Raw genomic sequence first — 25,163 nt, 5'->3', positions numbered from 1 at the left:
ATAGCTATTAGATATGCAAGATAGATTGGGGATACTTGAGTGCGGCCACTTGTGGAGATGGGCACTGAGAAAAAAAATACTTTAAGTTTTCGCTAGATATTTATTTTCGATGGAAAGTAAATTAGTTTTTATACCCTCCACCATACTATGGAGGGTATATTAACTCTGTCATTCCATTTGTAACTCCTCGAAATTCTCATGTCAGACCCCACAAAGTATATAAATTCTTGATCAGAGTAAAGTTATAAGTCGATTTAGCGATGTCCGTCTGTCTGACCGTCTGTTGTAATCACGCTATCTTTGGAACGATTTGAGATAGAAGGCTACAATTTTGTACACATGTTTATTTTGCCAGTAGGCAAGTTCGTAAATGGGCCATATAGGTCCACGTTTTCATATATCCCCCATATAACGGTACCTCCCAATATTCGGTATTTTTATGATTTTATTCACCGAAATTGTTTCAAATTTGGTATTTGAAGTTCGTAATGGCTACTACAGCCTAAGGCAGAAAATTGTCTGTGCAGGCCCACGTTTTCGTATAGTCCCCATGTAACGGTACCTCCCTATAATCGGTATTTTGATGATTTTAGCGACATTATTCACCGGAATTGTTTCAAATTTGGCATTTGAAGTTCGTAATGGATACTACAGCCTATGACAGAAAATTGTATGTGCAGGTCCACGTCTTCGTATAGCCCCTATATAACGGTACCTTCCAATATTCGGTATTTTTGATAATTTTAGGTACAATACTCACCGATATTGTTTGAGATGTCTTATTTGAAGTTTGTAATGGATGCTACGGCCTGTGAAAGAGAATTTTCTATGCAGATCCAGGTCTTCGTATAGCCCCCACACAACGGTGCCTCCCAATATTCGGTATTTTGATGATTTTAGGGTCATTATTCGACGGAGTAGTATCAAATTATGTATTTAGAGATCGTAATGGGAACTACATTCTGTGACAGAAAATTGTCTATGCAGGTCTAGGACTTCGTATAGGCCCATACATCAGTACCTCCCGATATTCGGTATTTTGACGATTTTAGGTACAATACTCACCGAAATTGTTTGAGATGTCGTATTTGATGCTACAGCCTGTGACAGAGAGTTGTCTATGAAGTTCCAGGTCTTCGTATAGCTCCGATATAACGGTACCGTCCTATATATGGTATTTTGATGATTTAAGCTAAAGTTTCGAATTTGAATATGGTAATGGCTTATTACAAACAAGCCCTATATAGGTCCACCTCGTATAGACAAAAAAAAAAAAAAAAAAACGGCTATATTCGGTATTTTTAAAATTTTAACAGAACTTTTGAAGGGATTTTATTTTTTGAAAATTTTCTTAATTCGTTCCAAATGGTGGAGGGTATTCAAAGTTCGGCTCGGCCGAACTTACTGCTTTTAACTAGTTTTTTTTTTTTTTTTTTTTTGATAAAAGTTTTCTGGGTGTATTCTCACATTGTCCCCCACTTATTGTGTTTCCACTTAGCCACAAACGTTAGTTGGTTTTAAAGGAGGGGTTGCTGGACTTTGGGTAATGTTTTAATTCCACCGAACTTCATGAAGCCCCCTAATAAAATAGTGTTAAATAAGGATGTGCACAAGTTTATGGACTGTTGATAAGATTTAAATTGAAAGTAAATAAATTGCCAAAGCCAACTACATTTAACAAGTAATTTTCTTTCTTCATCTTCTCCTTTTCAAATGAACGTTGCAAGGTGAGACCATAACTTAGTAAAGATCTTCGTGGAATGTTTAATGGAGACGAGTGTTGGCCATGTAGATGTGTGCATAAAGTGTTGAAATAATCTTTAAGCTATGGACAGAATAAATATTTTGGGATAGCTTTTCAATTAATTTGTGATGTCCAAGGGGAGGGATGGATAGTGGTTGGGAAGATATCACTAACGTAATGCACACATATTGAAATTAGGTAGTGTTAAAATATGTATATTTTTATACATGAGAATGTATAACTACTAAGAGAATATCTAATAGCCGATTAAACGTGTATTGGTAACTGATAAAACAGTCGCTCTTTACGAGTGAATGACAATTCAGTTTTCCTAGCCAAAACTCAATATTTTATGTGACCGGTTCCTTTTTTTCCAATTGGAGTTCAACCATAAACAGTTTTAATCGTAGAAATCCAATAAATTAGTACGAAATTTGAAAAATGTAAGATTGAAGAGCTTTTTATCGATTTAAAAAAAAATTTATCTTCTGGAGAAAAAAAATGCCCATTTGCCTTTATTGACTAGAACTTTCGAAGCCCGCTAAAATGCAGACAATTCATCTGGAATATATCTCCAATTCATCTCAAAAATAGAATAAGAAATATTCATTTCTAATTTTTTCCAATGTACCCTTTTCCAGAAAAAAAGTTATTCGTGAGGGAATTCAAGCGTTATAGTTTGATTTCTTTACATTTGGCTGGAAAACCACAAGTGGCTATCGTTGAACCACACCAGCATTTAAATGTGAATAAATATTTTGTGTCTCGTATCGTCGCTCGATACCGTCATACTGGTAGCGTAGCCCGACGTCAAGGAAGTGGACGGAAGAAAACAGCAACATCAACAGAAATGGTTCGAAAAGTAAAGAAGCAATTTGATAAGAACCCGCGTCCTTGTGGCCGAAAAATGGCTCATGAGCTGAACATATCGCAATATTCCAAATATTGAAAAATGAGTTTGGGGTAAAGCCATTGAAATTCCAAAAATTGCAAGAACTTATACAGCAACAGAAAGAAAATAGACTCAAGGGAGCTAACGAATTGTTTGGCTTGGCCGAAAGTGGTGAACTGCTCGTATTAATCGACCGTGGCATCAGAATAAATGCCGAATATTATCGCGGAAATATTGTGGAGGGTGTGCTAAGGCCTTGAGCGCTCAAATATTTTGGCCGCAGACCTTGGACATTCCAACATGACTCAACACCATCGCACTCAGCACGCGCTACCCAAGACTGGTTACAAAATGAGGTTCCTGGCTTCATTTCCAGCGCACAATGACGACTAAAATTTTTGGATACCAATCCGTTCGACTAATGTGTCTGTCAATTCGAACAAATCTAAACTTATGCTAAAATTTGATGCTATTTCCGACATTTCCTACTTTCATTCAATAAAATTTAAAAAGGTAAAAATTATGGCTTTTGACTTTGTTGCAGTTTTTATACCCTACACCACAAGGTGGTCAGGGTATTATGTCTTTGTGCATTTGTTTGTAACCGGCAAAAGGAAACGAGATAGACCCATAGTTCCTTTTGATGATCTGCATAGAATCATATTCTATCATATTCTATTCTATTCCTATCCAAATGAAATTTTGCACAAATCATTTGTTTGGCCGAAGGACGAACCCTATTGAAATTGGAGATAATCGTTCAAAATTTAGATATAGCTCCCATATATATCTTCGTCCGATTTTCCTTTTATTGTGCACCAAACGTGTAATATCAGCCCGAATAGTATGGAATTTTGCACATACAACCAAATTAGGCCTGAAAATAAGTATGCCAAATTTGATCGAAATCGGTTCAGATATAGCTATAGCTCCCATATATATTGTTTATCCTATTTGTTAGTTTTGTCCTCCGCAGCCATAATATGAACTCTGTAACAACAATATTTGGGGAAATATATCAAATACAGCTCAGAAATACATTTGCTAAATTTTATCGAGATCGGTTCAGATTTGGATATAGCTCCCATATATAACTTCGTCGGATGTACTTTTCATTGTGCACCAAACGTCTAATACTTGTCCAAATGGGATGGAATTTGGCACTTATGACCGAATTGAGTCTTGAAGCTAGTATGTCAAATTTAGTGAAGATTGGTTCAGATGTAGCTATAGCTCATATCATATCCCATATATACTGTTCATCCGATTTGTCATATTTGTTACCCACAGCCGTAATATGCACTCCGCAACAACGGAGGGAAATATATCAAATACAGCTCAGAAATATCATTGCCAAATTTTATCGAGATCGGTTCCGAATTGGGTATAGCTCCCATATATATTTTTATCCGATTTCAAATTAATTGTGCACCAAATGGGCAATACAAGTCCGAATTTAAAAGATACAAATACTTCGGCATATTTAGTCCTTTGAACTTTAAATTATAATTATAATCATAGCGTGTATGATTGAATTCTCCCATAAAAACTTTTAATTGTTATGTGGAGCTCTACTAAATTAGCAAAGTGGTGTAGGGTATCATAAAATCGGCCCCGCTCGTTTTGTTATGTTTCTTGTTTGTGCTTAAAAAGTAAATTTTCCGGAAAAATACCACCATTTTGTCTATAAAAATAACAAAATTGTATTAATAAAATTCTGGAGTTTAAATTTTAAATAAATCGACACTGCTGTTACATGCCCTCGTACGGGCCCTTTTAAATGCGGTAACCGGCGAACAACTGTTGAAAAATGCTAATAATTAAAAAAACTCAAGTGAGAAATGTAAAGAAATAAAACTCGAAATGAAAACAACTTCGATAAGGGAAATGCGAACATGCAACATATGCTACCGGGAATAATAACTCTTCAGGATTTCCATGTGTGGCGGCGGCAAGTAACTTTTTATTTTTTTTTTTTTTTGCATGTTAACTTAATTCCCTTCAAATTGATGTTAGATAACAAAACACATGACATACAAACATACATGTACTCACCGTAAAAAAATAATAATTGAAGAAAGTTGAGTGCTGCTTTTTTAATTCCCACAGAATTGTTAACACCATAATTTCAGCTGGGATTTCATTTCGTTTTGTTAGCCTTTGGAAAAAAAGAAAACAAACCAACTGAAAGAAAAGAGGATAGAAAGAAGAAAATGAAAAATTCATAAACGGAGAACGGAATGCGTTTTTTACGATATCATGTCGCCGACGCGACAAGGACAAACACACGCACACACATACATACGAAAATACATTCTTACACACTCGTATGTGTGGCAAGTGTCACACACAGTATGCAAATCGGAAATTTAATCAGGATTTAATGTCACACTCCAACTAGCAGTCAAATAGTCAACTGGTAAGCTAGCAGTTAGGGATACTGTCAGCCAGCCAGCCAGTCAGTCAGTGGGGCAGTCAACTAGTTATTTGGTTCCTGCTTTAAATACATTCACAAGTCACGAAATTGACTTTACGAGCAAAGCTGTAAGCTGCGTTGCTTTTTATTTCAACATTTTCATTTTATAGATTTTATTTCCATTGAATCTGTGTTGGTTCTTTTTTTTGCAGTTTCAGTGACATTCATGTTAACAGCGTAGTTATTGCATTTTTTGTTGCTATTTTTGTAGATGTACTTTAAAGTTTGTTTTTTATATTTTTATTGGTGAGAATCGGATCAAATTTAGATATAGCTCCCATATATATCTTCATCCGATTTCGGGTTAAATGTGCACCAAATATCCACTATCAGTCCAAATTACCTGAATTTTGGCACACCCAACCGAGTTCGGCCTAGAAGCAAGTATATCAAATTTGGAGAAAATCGGTTCAGATATAGCTATAGCTCCTATATATATCTTTCATCCGATTTGATCTTTAAGTCCCTCACATTCCTACTATGCACTTCACAACCGTGATATTTGTTACCAGGTATTAGATGTAGCACAGAAATAGCTGTTTTAAATTTTATCGAAATCGGTTCAGATTTGGATATAGCTCCCATATATATCTTCATCCGATTTCGGGTTAATTGACCACCAAATGGCCAATATCAGCCCAAATGGCCCGAATTTTGGCACATGTGACCGAGATTAGCCTTAAAGCAAATACAACAAATTTGGAGAAAATCGGTTCAGAAACAGCTATAGCTCCCATATATATATTCATCCGACTTCGGGTTAAATGTGCACCAAATGTCCACTCTCAGTCCAAATTACCTGAATTTTGGCACACCCAACCGAGTTCGGCCTAGAAGCAAGTATATCAAATTTGGAGAAAATCGGTTCAGATATAGCTATAGCTCCCATATATATCTTTCATCCGATTTGGTGTTTAAGCCTCTCACATTCGTAATATGCACTCCACAAGAATGATATTTGGTACCAGATATAAGATACAGCCCAGAAATAGCTGTTTGTAATTTTATCGAAATCGGTTCAGATTTGGATATAGCTCCCATATATATCTTCATCCGATTTCGGGTTAATTGTGCACCAAATGACCGATATAAGTCCAAATGGACTGAATTTTAGTACATCGGACCAAATTCAGCCTAGAAGCAAGTATATCAAATTTAGTGAAAATCGGTTCAGATATAGATATAGCAACCATATACATGTTTCATCAGATTTAGAGTTTTAGTCCCACACATTCGTAATATTCACTCCACAACCGTGATATTTGGTACCAGGTATTAGATGGAGCACAGGAATAGCTGTTTTAAATTTTATCGAAATCGGTTCAGATTTGGATATAGCTCTCATATATATCTTCATCCGATTTCGGGTTAAATGTGCACTAAATGGTCAATATCAGCCCAAATCACCAGTCTAGAAGCTAATACGTAAAATTTGGAGAAACCCGGTTCAGAGATAGCTATAGTTCGTAAAATGCACGATAGAATTAGATAGATTTTGATTTTGTACCAAATATCTCATAGAGCTCTGAAATGCCCTGTATAAACCTTTTTACGAGAGCTCTACTAAATATGCATAGTGGTGTAGGGTATCATATAGTCGGCCCCGCCCGACTTTTGAGCTTTCCTTACTGGTTAAATTTAAAATTTTTGGAATTATTGGAGAAAATTCGTAAAATACATTTAACAGAAATATATCTTTTGAAGTATTCTAAGAAGTACCTAAAGAAAAAACCAGTAAAGAAAGTGTTAAAGTTGGTCGGGCCGACTTTATGATACCCTACACCACTTTGCTAATTTAGTAGAGCTCCACATAACAATTAAAAGTTTTTATGGGAGAATTCAATCATACTCGCTATGATTATAACTATAATTTAAAGTTCAAAGGACTAAATATGCCGAAGCATTTGAATCTTTTTAATTCGGACTTGTATTGCCCATTTGGTGCACAATTAATTTGAAATCGGATAAATATATATATGGGAGCTATATCCAAATCGGAACCGAACTCGATAAAATTTGGCAAATATATTTCTGATCTGTATTTGATATATTTCCCTGAATATCGTTGTTACGGAGTGCATATAACGGCGGTGGGTAACAAATATAACAAATCGGATGAACATTATATATGGGAGCTATAGCTATATCTGAACCGATCTTCACCAAATTTGACATACTAGCTTCTAGACTCAATTCGGTCGTAAGTGCCAAATTTCATCCAATTTGGACACATATTAGATGTGTGGTGCACAATAAAAGGTAAATCGGCCGAAGTTATATATGGGAGATATATCCAAATCTGAACCGATCTCGATAAAATTTAGCACATGTATTTCTGAGCTGCATTTGATATATTTTCCCAAATATTGTTGTTACAGAGTTCATATTACGGCTGCGGAGGACAAAAATAACAAATCGGATGAACAGTATATATGGGAGCTATAGCTATATCTGAACCGATTTCTATCAAATTTGGCATACTTATTTTCAGGTCCAATCTGATCGTACGTGCAAAATTCCATACTATTCGGATTGATATTACATGTTTGGTGCACAATAAAAGGCAAATCGGACGAAGATATATATGGGAGCTATATCTAAATCTTGACCGATTAACAATAAATGCGAACTGTACTTTGTTGACAAAATACATGGACAGACGGACGGACGGACATGTATAAATCGACTCAGAATGTGATTCTATGCAGATCATCAAAAGAAACTATGGGTCTATCTCGTTTCCTTTTGCCTATTACAAACAAATGCACAAAGACATAATACCCTGACCAACTTGTGGTGTAGGGTATAAAAACAGTGATATATTTTAAACTTCATGTCCAAGGCAAGGAAATTGACACAATAATGAAAATCATGTCCTTAAACTTCGAAGAACTTAATTTCAATTTGTATATTGAAAAGACAGAATTTTAAAAATTGTGATGCAGAACAAACGCCAATTAACCTTTCTCGAAGAACATATGTTGATGATTTTAAAAGCTTATTCCTCCTTTCAAAAGTTATGTTTCCAAGGCACTTGGGTATGAAGGGTGACAAAACCTAAGAGAAGGTACTGATATTAGGCCAAGAGAGCTAAACTACCAAAGAGTTCGAATTCCCACGCTTATTTTTCGATTGGAAAATATGTCTAAGAGCATCGATATATCTTAAATCAGTATAGGCGACAAAACTGCACTAAGATTTATTGAGAGGAAGTATTCTTCGCCTGTGAAGCCAAAATACCAAGTTACGATTGTAAAATGGAGTCAAGATCCAGGAAATAAGTAAAATAAGGGAAACATATTAAGGTGGGCTATAGCAAACGTGGGCCTATGGACCGTAGAATAAAATGTCGATCAAACTCGCCTCTCAATCAATCCATTTGTTAAGCGAATTGTGCGAATTTCCGAATATATGGACCTTATACACAAAATTAATTTCTGACTGAGGGATATCTGTAATTTTTCTGAGGTTTACTGTCTCTCTCTCTCTCTCTCTCTCTCTCACCTTGTATTAACCCTTTCTAACCCGGAGAAAAAATATTGCCTTTGTTTTGCATCTTTGCTAATTAAATTTAAATTTATGTTGACGGACATCTAGACTGTGACTTTTTCTGGTGAGAGGAAAATACTGCAACCAACTTCAGACCGGTGGCATTACTTAGCCACTCATCCGACAGCTTTTAAAATTATTCCAGTGAGAGCTCATTATATTGTTTACAAGTGTACAAAAGCATTTTGGTGAGAATTTTCCAGAAAAAAAAAAAAAAATTATTGGTCATGGAATTCAAGTGTGATAATGTGATTTCTTTATATTTGGCTGGAAAACCACAAGTGGCTATCGTTAGAGCACTCCAGCATTTAAATGTGAATAAATCTTTTGTTTCTCGTACCATCGCTCGTTACCGCGATACTGGTAGCGTAACCCGACGTCAAGGGAGTGGACTGAAGAAAACAGCAACATCAAAAGAAATTGTTTGAAAAGTAAAAAAGCGACTTGATCGCAACCCGCGTCGCAGTGGCCGATAAATGACTCGTGAGCTGAACATATCGCAATATTCCATTCGGCATATATTGAAAAAAGAGCTCGGGGTAAAGCCACTGAAATTCCAAAAAGTGCAAGAACTTACACCGCAACAGAAAGAAAATAGACTCAAAAGAGCTAAAGAGTTGCTTAGTTTGGCCGAAAGTGGTGAACTGCCGAATTTGATTTTCTCCGTTGTCTAGCAATTTGAAAACAAACGGTTTGAAGGCCATAATTCGTGCCAAGGGTCACCAATCCGAACAAATCTTTTTTTTGCTTTTATTCAATAAAATTAAAAAATAAATTATAGCGTATGACTTTATTGCAGTTTTTTTTATCTTACCCTATATTTCTGAATGTGTGACTAAGTTTGAGATCTCATGCGAATATGGAATTTTCAAACCTCTCCTGTTGATACCTCCCCCACAAGAAGTCAAAATTTTAAATAAGTCTAGTGTCATAAAATTAAAAATAATTATCAGATGTTTCTTCTAACTTCGCACAATGCTATATTCAGATCTTCGTTAGTTTTAGTGTGAATATGGAATTCATCAGTCCATTCCTTCAGGTACCACCGACACAAAGAGTAAAATAATAATATTTCAATAGGCAATAGATGCAATGTAATTATGGAATATATCGATACACTCTTTCCGCTAACTTCCCCATAAATTAAAGAAATGTTAATTAACAATTAATCCCACAAAACTGGAAAAAAGTAATTATTACACATCTCAATATTTTTATCAGCAAAACTTCAACATTTTCCAAAATATATATGTATCTCGAATAAAGTATGGTCGATATAGTTCATACCTGGGACGTATATAAAACGTAGGTCATATGTGAAATGGAAAATATTGGGCAACTCCTTCGGTGTCATCCCAATGAAGGGTAAACATTTTGAATAATCAAGTTAAAATATATTTTATTATCATAAATAAGCTGAGGGTTATATCTGTCGATAAAACCTACAGTTATTGCATTTTTGGTGCTATTTTTGTAAATATATATTTTTTAAGCTTGTTTTTAAATTTAAAAAATTCGGAATTATTGGAAAAGTGATTTACAATATTCAATCTATTCTAATCAATTATATCTTTTAGAGTATTCTAAGAAATAACAAATAAAAGCTGTGGGATGAAATCTCCCTGCCAAGAATTGCAATCACATTTCATATTTATGCGATGTTCACTATCAGTCCCTTAAAATTGTTTTCTTAATGGCAAGTTCATCGATCGAACATAAATATTTGAAATGTAAAACATTTGCTGTTCAATATTGTTGCCAGTGTTAACCACAAGTGTCAACAACTATTATGGGGAAAAAGATGAGTGGTAAACAATGTTGAGTGGAGTTGAGTATCGTAGCATTTTTTATGAAATACAGAAGCTACAACACCAAATAACCACAAACTGACACTCATGCTAACAGGCAGCAGTTATGGTAATGGGTTGAGTTCTTCATTTTTTATAGCCATGTCCAAATGTGTCAGTGTAAAATATTTCAACGTTACCAATACCTAAGACATTTTGTATTTACTGCAAACAGTGTGTTCTGCTGAGTGGAAAGCGTTAAATATCCATATTTTAGAGTTATATACGTTTTGTCGTTTTCACTTTTTGCATGGTGGTTGTCCTTTTGCATATACCAACTGCAATGCTCCGCATGGTCTTATGAGTGCCGTAATGAAACGAAAAGAGAACTACGAACCATGGTTGTTGCAAAAACAATAACAGACAGTGAAATATGTTTGTACGCTAACGCCGGACGGAAGTCATAAACAAATTTCAATAACACCATTGCTAGACAAAGAGAGGGCATTTATTTTGTGGAATTCAGAACGAATAGTAAGTGACCTATTTCAGATAAATGCATTGGCCTTGTGAAAGTGTGGAGCATTGTTGTTGTGAATAAATTAGTGAGAATATTATTTTGAAATGTATTATAAAGTAGATTTTTTTGAAAAGTTGCATTAAATTTGCAAACAAGCAAGAAGTACAGAATTTCTATGCGATTGGAAGACTGATTAAAACACTCTAACTGGTGTTTGTTTAAAACTTTTTTTCTTATTTTTCTCTTCCACAGACAACGTCATTGGTGGATATCAATATACAGTTACAGGGTGAGATGAAAACACTACAATCAACTTCAGACTGGTGTCATTTCTAAGCCACTCATCCGACAGCTGTTAAAATTATTCCAGTGATAACTCATTATATTGTTTACAATCGTACAAAAGCAATTTTATTCGTGATGGAATTCAAGCGTGATTTCTTTATATTTAGCTGGAAACCACAAGTGGCTATCGTTAGAGCACTCCAGCATTTAAATGTTAAATAAATCTTTTGTGTCTCGTACTATGGAAACTGGTAGCGTAGCCCGACGTCAACGAAGTGGATGGAAGAAAACAGCAACATCAGCAGAAATGGTTCGAAAACTAAAGAAGTAACTTTATCGAAACCCTCGTCGCAGTGGCCGAAAAATGGCTCGTGAGCTGAACTTATCGCAATATTCCATTCGGCAAATATTGAAAAATGAGCTCAAGGTAAAGCCATTGAAATTCCCAAAAGTGCAAGAACTTACACCGCAACAGAAAGAAAATAGACTCAAAAGAGCTAAAGAGTTGCTTCGCTTGGCAGAAAGTGGTGAACTGCAGAATTTCGTTTCCTCCGATGAGAAAACATTCGTTTTTCAGCAGTTTGTAAACAAACAAAATGATCGTGTTTAATTGCCGAAGAGGTCAGCTGAAAATGTGCACCTTCGGTTGGCCACCAAAACTCAAGCGCCGGCCATGGTGTTGATGTGGGCCGCCATAACAGTCGCTCTCCGCTTGCATTATACGATCGAATATTATGGCGAAAATATTCTGGAGGGTGTATTCAAGCCTTGGACACGCAAACATTTTGGCCGCAGAACTTGGACATTCCAACAGGAATCAGCACCATCGCACTTAGCACGCGCCGCCCAAGAATGGTTTAAAAATGAGGTTCCTCGCTTCATTTCCAACGCACAATGACCACCAAAATCTCCGGATACCAATCCGTTGTGCCTGGAGTATTTTGGAAAGCAAGGTTGCAACTAAAACATACCAAAGAGTCGATCACCTCAAACAAGCGCATCGCCGGGAATGGGCCAAAATGCCGCAGAACAATATTCGGGCAGCGTGTGAGCGCTTGAAGGCCATAATTCGTGCCAAAGGTGACCAATTTGAACAAATCTAAATTTATTCTAAAGTTTGATGCTATTTCCGATATTTGTATACCCATAAAGTATATATATTCATAATCAGCATAAAATTCTAAGTCAATTTAACGATGTCCGTCTGTCTGTTGAAATCACGATACAGCCCACATTATTTGACGTAGAGCGCCAAAATTTAGCAGAGCAATTTGTGTGGTGTCTAGGATGGTTGGTATTGAAAATGAGATATATCGGTCCACGTTCTGGTATAGTCCCCATATAACGGTACCTCCCGATATTCGAAATTTGTTGATTTTTTCCAAATGTTTTCACTGATTTGTATAAAAATTGGTATTTGTAGGTCATAATGGGTTCTTGCTCATGTGGAGAAACATTGTATGTGTAGGTCAACGTTTTGGTATAGCCCCCATATAATGGTACCTCCCGATATTCGGTATATGATCTAATCCACATTTTTTGGCAGATTTGTCTAAAAATCGGTATTTGTAGGTTTTAATAGATTCTAGCTTGTGTGGCGAAACATTGTATGTATAGGCCCACGTTTTGGTATAGTCCCCATACAAAAGTACCTATCGATATTCGGTATTTCGATGATTGTTGCCACATTTTTTTACGGTTTTTCTAAAAATTGGTATTTGTGGGTCATATCGGTTTCTAGCTGCGATGACGAAACATTGAATTTTTAGGCCCATGTTTTCTTATAGTGCACATAAACCGATACCCACCGATAATTCTACTCACCTTTATCCATGAAATTGTTTCAATTTTAGTATTTTAGAAGATTTTATAGATGACAATCCTTGAAGTATAAAATTGTCTGTAGAGGCTCCCGTTTTGGTATGGCCACATATAACGGCCTTATCCACTTTATGGTTTTTTGATAAGTTTAACTGCATTATGCAAAAGGTCCTACTGGTATTTGTAGTTTAAAGTGGAGCACGCTTTAATTCTAAAAACACTCATATAAAAAGGATTCCTTTACCCTAAGGTGGAAGATATTAAAATTTCAGCCTGGCCGAACTTAATATTTTTTACTTGTTTGCTTTCATTCAATAAAATTAAAACAATGTAAAAACCAGTAAAGAAAGTCTTAAAGTCGGGCGGGGCCGACTTTATGATACCCTACACCTTTTATCTTTTAAATTCGGACTTGTATTGCCCATTTGGTGCATAATTCATTTGAAATCGGATAAAAATATATATGGGAGCTATATCCAAATCGGAACCGATCTCGATAAATTTTGGCAAAGATATTTCTGAGCAGTATTTGATACATTTCCTTGAATATCGTTGTTACGGAGTGCATATTACGGCTGTGGGTAACAAATATAACAAATCGGATAAACAGTATATATGGGAGCTATAGCTATATCTGAACCGATTTCGATCAAATTTGGCATACTAGCTTCTAGACTCAATTCGGTCGTAAGTGCCAAATTTCATCCCATTTGGACAAATATTAGACTTTTGGTGCACAATAAAGGTAAATCGGACGAAGTTATATATGGGAGCTATATCCAAATCTGAACCGATCTCGATAAAATTTAGCAAATGTATTTCTGAGCTGTATTTGATATATTCCCCAAATATTGTTGTTACAAAGTGCATATTACGGCTGCGGAGGACAAAAATAACAAATCGGATGAACAATATATACGGGAGCTATAGTTATATCTGAACCGATTTCGATCAAATTTGGCATACTTATTTTCAGGTCCTCTCTGATCGTACGTGCAAAATTCCATACTATTCGGACTGATATTACACGTTTGGTGCACAATAAAAGGCAAATCGGACGAAGATATATATGGGAGCTATATCTAAATTTTGACCGATTATCTCCAATTTCAATAGGGTTCGTCCTTGGGCCAAACAAATGATTTGTGCAAAATTTCATGTGGATAGGGCAATAAATGCGACCTGTACTTTGTTTACAAAAATACATGGACAGACGGACATGCATAAATCGACTCAGAATGTGATTCTATGCAGATCATCAAAAGGAACTATGGGTCTATTTCGTTTCCTTTTGCCTGTTACAAACAAATGCACAAAGACATAATACCCTGACCCTTGTGGTGTAGGGTATAAATATGGCTTTTGACTTTGTTGCAGTTTTTTCATCTCATCCTATATATCCAATTTTATTGTTCACCTTACATCGAATAACCTCGACAATGCATAAAAATAATTATTTCTACAACATAATAATTTTTCAGTTATCCACTGTACTCAACTTGTCCGCAAAATCTTTTCTTTTGGCTTAATGTCCCCTAGAAAAATTGCTTTGCCATATTTGCATCTTTGTTGCTGTTGTTTATTTTAATATTTCATTTAATATTTAAAACCAGTGAGCGAGCACACAACAACCATTCATTCTTTCTATGTGTTGGTAAATGTTTGTATTCTTGTGTTTGCAATAATAAATGCATTCATATTAATTTTCATCAGATTCAAAAAGGATTGTTTGCATAATGCTGAAATATTTGGACAAGTAGAGCTGGAATGTGTATCACGACATTGCTCGAAGAAGTCAACAACATATTTTGAATGACTTTAAGAATATTCAATTAAATTCTTATTTAAATAGTAAAAATTGTTTGGTTTGCCAGACATTGATAAATGACTTAAGAATTCTGCAAGTCAAGAAAAACAGTTTCCGATTTTATATAAAATATAGGAATTAATTGATAAAAATGTTTAAAATTTTGGTGTTTTGGAAAAATATAAAATTTTCGCTTGGAAATCGATGGACGAATGCAAAAACATATTTAAGCCACTGGAATTTTTTTTTTTAAAATATTGTCATTAATTTGAAAAAAAGTCATATCTTTTTCAAGTGGTTGATTTTCCTTAACAATAATGACAACATATATATATATACATAAAATAAAGCAATTAGCTTTTTTAAATGGCAAGTATAGGGTGTTTTCTTAAGCAAGATAGAACTTTAAATTGTAAAAGGTAACACAAATTTTGATGAATTTTTTTTTTTATTTTTTTCAGTATACTCTGACAAATCATCTCTATTTATGATGATTTGTCAGAGTATACTGAAACAAATAAAAAAATTAACTCGGCACGCTTGAACAACGCTACGAAATTATCCAAATTTACTTTTAAAATTAGTTGGCAAATGATCCGTTGTTTTATCGCAAAATTGTGTTCAGCGATGAGGTGCAATTTTGGCTCAACGGGTTTGTTAATAAGCAAAATTGCCGCATATGGAGTGAGACCGATCCACAAGAGACCATACAGACTCTATTACATCCAGAAAAATGCACCGTATGGTGCGGTTTTCACGATGGTGGCGTCATCGAACCTTATTTCTTCAAAAATGAGGCCGGAGCTCGCGTTACGCTCAATGGAGATCGTTACCGCACCATGATCAATGATTTTTTGTTTACAAATATGGATTACATTTATCCGGAGGAGATGTGGTTTCAACAGGATGACGCTATGTGCCATACGGCGAACGCAAACATCGACTTATTGAAATCAACTTAACTTAAAAAAACACTCTGTATTTTGCCACATTAAACAATTAAGTTGTTTAAAAGCGAAACTTGTTATTCTTATGTAAACACTCTTCCTGAAAAAAACTTTTAACGTATATCCATTATATGATATAGCGATCCTGAAGGTACTTTCATACATTATGAGTTAAAATATGACAGTTGTTGGACATAACGGATCAACGGTAGAAATAAACTCCCATTGCAACAATAGATTGCTACTCTGATCCCATCATCTGATAATAGATTTCCGTTGGTAAATTTTGAGGCGATGTTTTTCACATTTTGAGGCCATGTTTTTCATTATTGCTCTTAAAAAAATTTCTAAGCCAATTAAAAAAGAATGAAAACAGTCACTCGATGCCGAGTTAATTTGGGTTTCTTTAAACTCTGCTTTCTTTTGACTGGTTTTACATACACCAGTAGACCAAAACAGGTTTTATTTCCTTTCGAAACCTTTCGATTGAAAACAGGAAATTGTTATCGAGGACCACAGTGTAGATGTTTTTGATCAGTAATTTCTTGGTTTCAGCGGAAATGTTTTCCACAGATGTTTTCAGGGTGATTTAAGCCAGAATATATTACCAAAGTTATCTGGAAGCTAACAATGTTGTCTTCGAAACGCTGGAATTTTATTTCGATATTTATGGTAAAAAGGAAAATGTGACGTCGCCGAATAGCTATGGTTTTGTAAAACTGCACAGTTTCGACATTCCGATATAAATTCAGATTTCTGGATTTTTGGCACATCGGTCTACCTGTCCGGCCGTCTGCTGTGAACGCTAATTCTGATATGAAGTTTCCGATTATGTCCGAGCTTGATGCAGCGTAATATATTTGCAAAAAATAGATTCAGTGCGAAGATTGACCAGGTCGGTCTACCAGATACTCGCAACAACGCCGACCAATCTGTTTGACACTTTCCCAACAAAGGCTAAAAATTTAATAAAATCATAAATCTCACAAATTGAGCAAAGATTTCCCGATATTTTCACCAAATTATATTTTTACCAATACAAGGTGACGCTAAGTAATACTCCCATCAGAAACGATTTTACGATTGGCCCTCAACGTCTTAATTACAGTAAAAAAAAACATCGGAAGTTTACTTTTTCGCCACCTTGTACATGCATACAGTGTGAGATGACAAATCTGCAACCATATTCAGACTGCTGTCATTTCTGATCCACTCGTCCGAAAGCTGTTAAAATTATTCCAGTGACAGCTCATTATATTGTTTACAAGCGTACAAAAACATTTTGGTGAGCATTTTCCAGAAAAAAAGTTATTCGTGATGGAATTCAAGCGTGATAGTGTGATTTTTTTATATTTGGCTGGAAAACCACCAGTGGCTATCGTTAGAGCACTCCAGCATTTAAATCTGAATAAATCTTTTGTGTCTCGTACCATTGCTCATTACCATGATACTGGTAGCGTAGCCCTTACTGACAAGGAAGTGGACGGAAGAAAACAGCAACATCAACAGAAATCGTTAGAAAAGTAAAGAAGTTACTTGATCGAAACCCGCGTCGCAGTGGCCGAAAAATGGCTCGTAAGCTGAACATATCGCAAATATTGAAAAATGAGCTCTGGGCAAATCCATTGAAATTCCAAAAAGTGTAAGAACTTACACCGCAACAGAAAGGAAATAGACTAAAAGAGCTAAAGAGTTTTTCGCTTGGCTGAAAGTGGTGAACTGCCGAATTTGGTTCTCTCCGATGAGAAAACATTCGTTGTCTAGCAGTTTGTAAACAAGCAAAACGATCGAGATTACTTACAAAAATATTCTGGCCGCAGACCTTGGACATTCCAACAGGACTCAGCACCAACGCACTCAGCACTCGGTATATTGAACTCGCCACCCAAGAATGGTTACAAAATGAGGTTCTTCGCTTCATTTCCAGCGCATAATGGTTCCAAAATCTCCGGATACCAATCCGTTGGACTATTGTGTCTGGAATATTTTAGAAAGCAAGGTTGGCACTAAAAAATATCAAAGTGTCGATCACCTCAAGCCGGCGCTTCGCCAGGAAGGGGCCAAAATACAGCAACATTAGGACAGCGTGTGACGGTTTCATTGGCCGGTTGAAGGCTATAATTCGTGCCAAAGGTGACCAATTCGAACAAATCTAAACTTATTCCAAAATTTGATGCTATTTCCGACATTTTTTGCTTTCATTCAATTTTTGGCTGTAATTAGGACAAGGTCTGAATGGAAGAAAAATGTTCATCCCTTTGTGAGGGGAGGTATCAGAAGGAGTGGACCATATTCATACCAGACCTTGGGTTAATAAAAATATTGTGATATGTGTTATTTTGAAAACAGGCGGACTCTCACATCACATTTTATAAGAGTTATATTTAATGAAAATGTTAACCCTCTTTGGGGGGAGGGGCGGTGGGGGTTACATAATGAAGTGGACCGGTATTGTCCATTTTCGCACCTGACATAGCACTGATGCAAAGTTGGAGTAAAATCGGAGTATGCTTTCCCTTTTTGTGCAATAAAATATTTTTTTGAACATTTCGACCTTTTGTGGATGAGGTACCTAAAAGAGTAGGCCGATATTGCCCACCTCCGAACTCGATCTAATTTTGACGACGGACGGACGGACAGCACTAGATAGACTCCAAATGTCCTGAAACGGATTCGGTCCAAGGAAACCTAGGGTCTAAAATCGTTATTTTGATGAGGCACATTTTGGCCGTGTCAAATAATAAATACCCTCCCATATGGCTCTGGCTGACGCTATACATTTCAATGCATACACTATTGCATTGTTTGATAAGAGTTTATCATATCTTACTGATTATTTGGATTAATAGAGCTGGAATTCCGATATTTGAGTTGGTATCTGGAATTGCGATATGGTTTCGAAAATGTGTACTATAATTTAAAGAAAAGTACTGAATGTAGTAGAAACCGTAATATTGTATGCTGCGATAACTGTTGGTGTTTATCATTAAGATATGGAACGGTTTCGCATATGAGTACTAAAATTATACGAAAACTACTAAAGAGCTGAAATGCCACAATTTAATATTGAGGTCGCCATCGGTATCTGGTGTTGAGATTTTGTGGTGGTTTTGAAAATCTGTACTATAATTGTTCGTAAATGGTACTAAGTTTTGGCCGTATATCCTCTGATATAGCTATGGATAAGGGCATAAAAATTGCATTGTTTGATAAGAGTTTATGATAGCTTACCGATTATTTGGAATTGATTCTCCTGCAAGGTCCCTTTCTAGCTTCAAATTATCCTGGAAGTTAAGTTGAGAATATTTCAATTTTTATTTACTCACAATTATTTATGTAATTTATTAAAATAAACTAACTAATATGACTTTAAATGAAAAATTTAAACAGAGAATACATAGAAGAAAACTATCTTCCATTATACATCCCTCAATGATTATGCAAAAAATTTTACACATAAAAATTTAATATGATTTAATAACATGACACACAATGTTTTGCACATTTTCTTAAATCACTAAACATAGAATGCCCTCTAGCAAAACAAATACGTGATTCATTTATGCTGACCTTCTTTCTCAAGAAAAAAAAACACAAACTAAAAGGGAGTTTTTTCTCATCCACTCTATCATTCCAACGAATAGACAAAGCTTTTGTCACGTGCTTCCCATGGCATGGAAGAGAAAAACACAAGCAAAAAAGGACAACTGATTATTCTCAGGAAAGGGCGAATATAATTTAAAAGACTGGTAGCTCATTGTAATAATTCCCGGATTGTGTGCTACCTCGAGCAAATATTTACAAAAAAATACTGCTTTAAGTATGCGGTTTGAGGGCAAATCACAAAGGTAAAGCAAACCGCATATCATTTCAATAAATAAACAAAACGAAACGAACATTCAAATCTGTGGCTACAGATTGTGTAAATACCCCGTTTTTTTGAAAAAAGGTGTTTTTCTTTTTTGCTGAAACTAAGCCTTTTTTCCTCTGAAAGGTCTAGCCTAGTTATTTACTTTTTTCCCATTTTTCATTTTTTTGAGTTTTTTTGTCCTTTTCTTATATTTATGAAAATGAAAATAAATGTCATTCTTAAAGTGAATTGTGGGCTTTGTTGCCTTGAGTGGCTGCCATTTACATTCCTTTTTTTGGGTGAGTGAATTAAATGTGACACAAGAATGTGTATTTCATGTGATAGTCTCCGGTAATAAATCTTGCTGGCAGGTTTAAGGAATCATATACGTCCCCCATTTCAACGTAGACAAAGATGAATAAATTTTGTCTAAGGTTAGCCAGTTAGCTTGGAGAAAAATAATCTCCATGTGAGTTACGAGGGTTGTGTGAGAATTTTTGGAAAATCTTGAATTTATAGTTAGAGAAAAGAGAAAAAAGATATTTGCAAAATATCTTATTAATAGATTTTTATAAACAAAGCAATTAAGCGAAGGCTATAGTCGGTCTGATCGACCACATGATATCTTACAACTCCATTATTTAGAGTAAACTCTCTGTACATCTTAAAACCAAAATGGACTGAAATGAATGAATCCCTCATGAAATTGGGATACACATTTAACTACTTAAAAGATCATTCTAAATATGACGTTTGCTCTTTAAACGGTTAAAATTAGGTAATAAATCATGTTTTGTGACCATTGTTGTCATTATTATATTACTCCGTCCATAAGATTACCAGAGCCACAAAACAAAGTCAAATTCCGTTGCAATTACCTAATATTTACGTCCTATGTCGTGATTAAAGGGTGAGATGCTGCTGTCATTTCTAAGTCACACGTCCGACAGCTGTTAAATTTATTCCAGTGACAGCTCATTATATTGTTTACAAGCGTACCAAAGCATTTTGGTGAGAATATTCCAGAAAAAAGTTATTCGTGATGGAATTCAAGCGTGATAGTGTGATTTCTTTATATTAGACTGGAAAACAACAAGTGGCTATCGTTAGAGCACTCCAGCATTTAAATGTGATTATCTTTTGTGTTTTATATCAGCGCTCGTCGCCGCGTAGCCGGAAGTCAAGGAAGTGGACGGGAGAAAACAGCAACATACTTACACCGCAACATAAGGAAAATAGACTCAAAAGAGCTAAAGATTTCGCTTGGCCTAAAAGGGTTTTCTCCGATGAGAAAACATTCGTTGGTCAGCAGTTTGTAAAGAAACAAAATGATCGTGTTTACTTGACAATGAGGTCAGCTGAAAATTTGCACCTTCGGTTGGCCACCAGAACTCAAGCGCCGGCCATGGTGATGGTGTGGGCCACCATAACAGCCGATGGTCGCTCTGCGCTCGTATTAATCGACAGTGGTATCGGAATAAATGCCCAATATTTTCGCGAAAATATTCTGGAGGGTGTATTAAAGCCTTGGGCACGAAACATTTTGGCCTCAGACCTTGGGCATTCCAAGAGGACTCAGCACCATCGCACTCAGCATGCGCCTCGCAAGAATGGTTACAAAATGAGGTTTCTCGCTTCATATCCAGCGCACAATGGCCACCAAAATCTCCAGATACCAATCCGTTGGACAATTTTGTCTGGAGTATTTTGGAGAGCAAAGTTGGGACTAAAAAATACCAAAGTGTCGATCACCTTAAGCAAGCGCTTCGTTGGGAATAGGCCAAAATACGGCAGAGCAACATTCGGGCAGCGTGTGACGGTTTCATTGACCGTTTGAAGGCCAAATTTCATGCTAATGGTGACCAATTCGAACAAAAAATTCTGAAATGTCATATTTAATTTACTGGGGTATCTGTATTTGAGATTTGGCGATGGTTTGGATATGCGTCCTATATTTGTACGGAAAGTACTAAATGAGAAGACTTTTTGTATCTTGGGATTAAAACATGGATGTTGTTTTGGAAATGTGTGTTAAAAGTAGGCAATATGCTGACCCTTTGTGTGGAAGGTATCAGAAGATATGATTCGATATATTCCATATTTACACCAGACTGTGTTTTGATAGAAATGTTGGGATAAGATTATTCAAAATGTTGACCCTTTGCAGGGAAGCACTTGAGGGAATAGACTGATAGTGTCCATTTTCGCACCCGACTTAGCGCTAATACAAATATTAGGATTTGCAAAGTTTGAACAAAATTGGAGGATCCTTCCTTGTTCTATGAGGTAAATTATTTTCAGTGAGATTACCCACCTCCGAACTCGATCTAAGTTTAATAATATTATACGATGTACCAAGTTTGGACGTAAACCTAGTGTTATCGTGTGCCAGACTGCCAGCAAGATAGACAGACGGACAGACACCCCTAGATTGAATCGAAATGTTCTGAAATGGATTTGGTCCAAAGAGCCCTGGAGTCAATAACCGTTATTTCGATGAGGCAAGTTTCGGCCGCATAAAATTAGATATACTCTCTGCAGTCATATGACTACAGGTCGGCAAACAGTATCTCTCAAATATCACCCAACTTTAAGTGTCTCTAAAGTTTAAAATGCGTTTTCTTAGCAAATTATCTGCATTCTGAACTTTTCAATCACAATTTCCCATCGAATTCTCATACCCCATAAAATTCCAGTATTGTATACTGAGCTGCCGGCTACTTGGTATGTAGAATGCTTGAAAGATTTTGGTTTGTCAGTGAAGAGGAACTTCATCTTTATTTTATTTTTTAAACTCCTCCTAAAGTATTTGTTTTTGTTATAATATTGATTCTGGTCTTAATTTCGACCAAATACAGTTCAATTTATTTTTACTTCGTATCGTAAATAAACAGATATCCGAAATCATTCAACATTGGTAATGGTCTTGCGAAATAGCCCTTATACAAGATATTTGAGATCCTTACCCACATTTTCCAACTTATTTGGATAAAATTAAAGTCTTCATTAAAGGTGATGACAAGTTTATTCATCGGGATTTAGTTATCTATATATATAAAAGAAAGTTGTGTTAGTTACTACGCTTATAACTTAAGAACCGCTGGATTGATTTTAACGATTCATACAAATTCGGAATTGTCTCCTCTCCGAAAAGGATAATATCCAAAAAATCGCGTAAAAATGTGATATATTAACATTTTCATTTTGACTTTTCAAATGTACAATAGTAATGTTTTATTTTGCATGATTTTTTTCCATTTTGACTTATTTTTTCTAATGTACATTGGTAGTGTTTTTTATATTTTATTTTTGAATTCAAATATTAATACCAATTTATTTAATTGACTTGATTTCTTGAGAAATGTAACTGATGGCGAGTTACATGGAAGTGTAGTACCGAATTACGGAATAGATGATGTCGAAATAATTTAATGGAATCGAATTTTAAAATAGAAGTACATTCTATTGACAAACTATATAAGGATCTTTAAACATTTGCTGTAAAAATCAGCGAACAAGTTGAAGATTTTTTCAATGTGTTATTCTTCTTTTGTCAATTTTTTTTTTTCAATTTGTATTATCTAATTGAAAAATTTTCACTATATACAAATTTTCACCAAAAAATGAAATAAGTGGGAAATACGATGTTAACTGACATCTACCTTTCAACTCCAGGGCCGACATCGTGGTTCAGCTGGAAGATGCGAACACATTTGAACAAACAAAAATTACCGAAAAAGCCTAATGGGGCTCATTTCAAAGCGTGGAACTACTTCTTTCCTTTCACAATAATCCGTCCAATGTACAATCAGAAAAATACCAAATAAAAAGGGTGGAAAATAGTAGAGCGAATGGGACTCTAAGTAAGAAAAGGATTTCTATCCTTCCAGAAAATCTTCCCAAACATTCAAGATACCTTAAATCGATTTTGCCGTTCATGATATCGATCATAACTCACGGATAAGGGTACAACCCGATTTCATATTTATATAACCATCGTATGATTTAAGCTATTTTTGGTGTCTTGGTCACTTTTTTAATATTTTGGCCATTGTTTGGCATCTTTGTTTCTAAGGAGGTGGAGAACCTCTTCGCATAAAGTTTGAAATGTTCAGAGTAGGGCCCATTTCGGTCTTGACCACATTCATTAATTGATTTGGCTAAAAATTGTATTTATGCTACTCTGGGGTAGGGAACCATCATACAGATAATTGCCACATAGGACTTAATTTATGTAAAGTCCCCACATTGGAGTATCCCCAAGTCCACTTTCACATCTAATTGGTGGTCAGAAAAGAAAATTTTGTTTTCTATTGAATTTGTAACCCCCAAGAGAATATTGGTTGGGCCACGTTTTGGTATAACCCTTATATAAATGTATCCCTGATTTCAGCTGTGACCGTGGTGTTGGCCACCTTTTTCAACTGATTTGGCCATTAATTGCTGTATTTAGGCTACTTTGTTAGTAGAGAACCATCTTACAGAAAAATGTCAACATACGTAAATATTTTGGTACAGTCCCCATATAGTCTCCAGGCCCGCCGATCTATAGTGATGTTTGCCGATTGGCGGACAACAACGCGGGTATTGTTTAATCGTCATTGAATTTTACTATGAACAAGAACATAGACTTTTTGGGGACTCTAATGCGCAATTTGAGGTGCTATGGTAATGGGTGTAAAAGCGTAATTAACTTTGACTATTCAGAAATTATTTTGCCCTCCTTCCATAGTTATTTATTTCTATTTAGTCGAATCAATATTTAAATTTTAATATGAGCTAGATTTGTGAAATATTATGCTATGCAAAATTTGCATTAAAGACTAAAACTACGGACCGGCAACGCGGACCGGGCCAGCTAGTTCTTTTATAATAATTTATTTCTTTATTTAAATAACTTTTCTAATTTTTATCATTTAACATTCAAACCTACCTTAAATTCCGACTTCTTTAACATATGTATGCTAAAATCGCTCAGACACATTGGGCGTATACATTATACGCTCGCATTTGTCGTCATGTTACTAATACGCCTAATCGGGTATAAGGTTAAATTCGGGTAGATTTGTACGACAACCGTTCTCACATATGTCTGTGTAGTTATGACGCATATGGTATATGTGTGTGTGTGTGTTTGTTCGTTGGAATGTGTTCTTTTGATTTCATCGGGGATTAACAGGTGTCATATGTTTTGTTAATTCATTTGTCGTTTTGTTCTGTTGACATGGATACATACGTTGCGAGGAGTCGTGTAAATATTTTCAAATATACATACAAATATACATACATATGTATGTATGAATGAATGTGGTCTGAGGTAGCAAATATTTTCGTCTCAATATCAACATCAATATGTAGGCATGTTTGTAAGTAACGATTATCGCCTCTAATACGTCACTAATACTATTTAATATTTATGAATTCACACATTTAGACATGTGAATTATCGAGTGAAATTGATTACATTATAACAACTTAATCGATT

Source organism: Musca domestica, unplaced genomic scaffold (genome assembly GCF_030504385.1).
Source record: "Musca domestica strain aabys unplaced genomic scaffold, Musca_domestica.polishedcontigs.V.1.1 1, whole genome shotgun sequence".
Lineage (NCBI taxonomy): Eukaryota > Metazoa > Arthropoda > Insecta > Diptera > Muscidae > Musca > Musca domestica.
The sequence above is the reverse complement of the archived record's forward strand: the minus strand, read 5'-3'. Positions refer to the sequence as shown.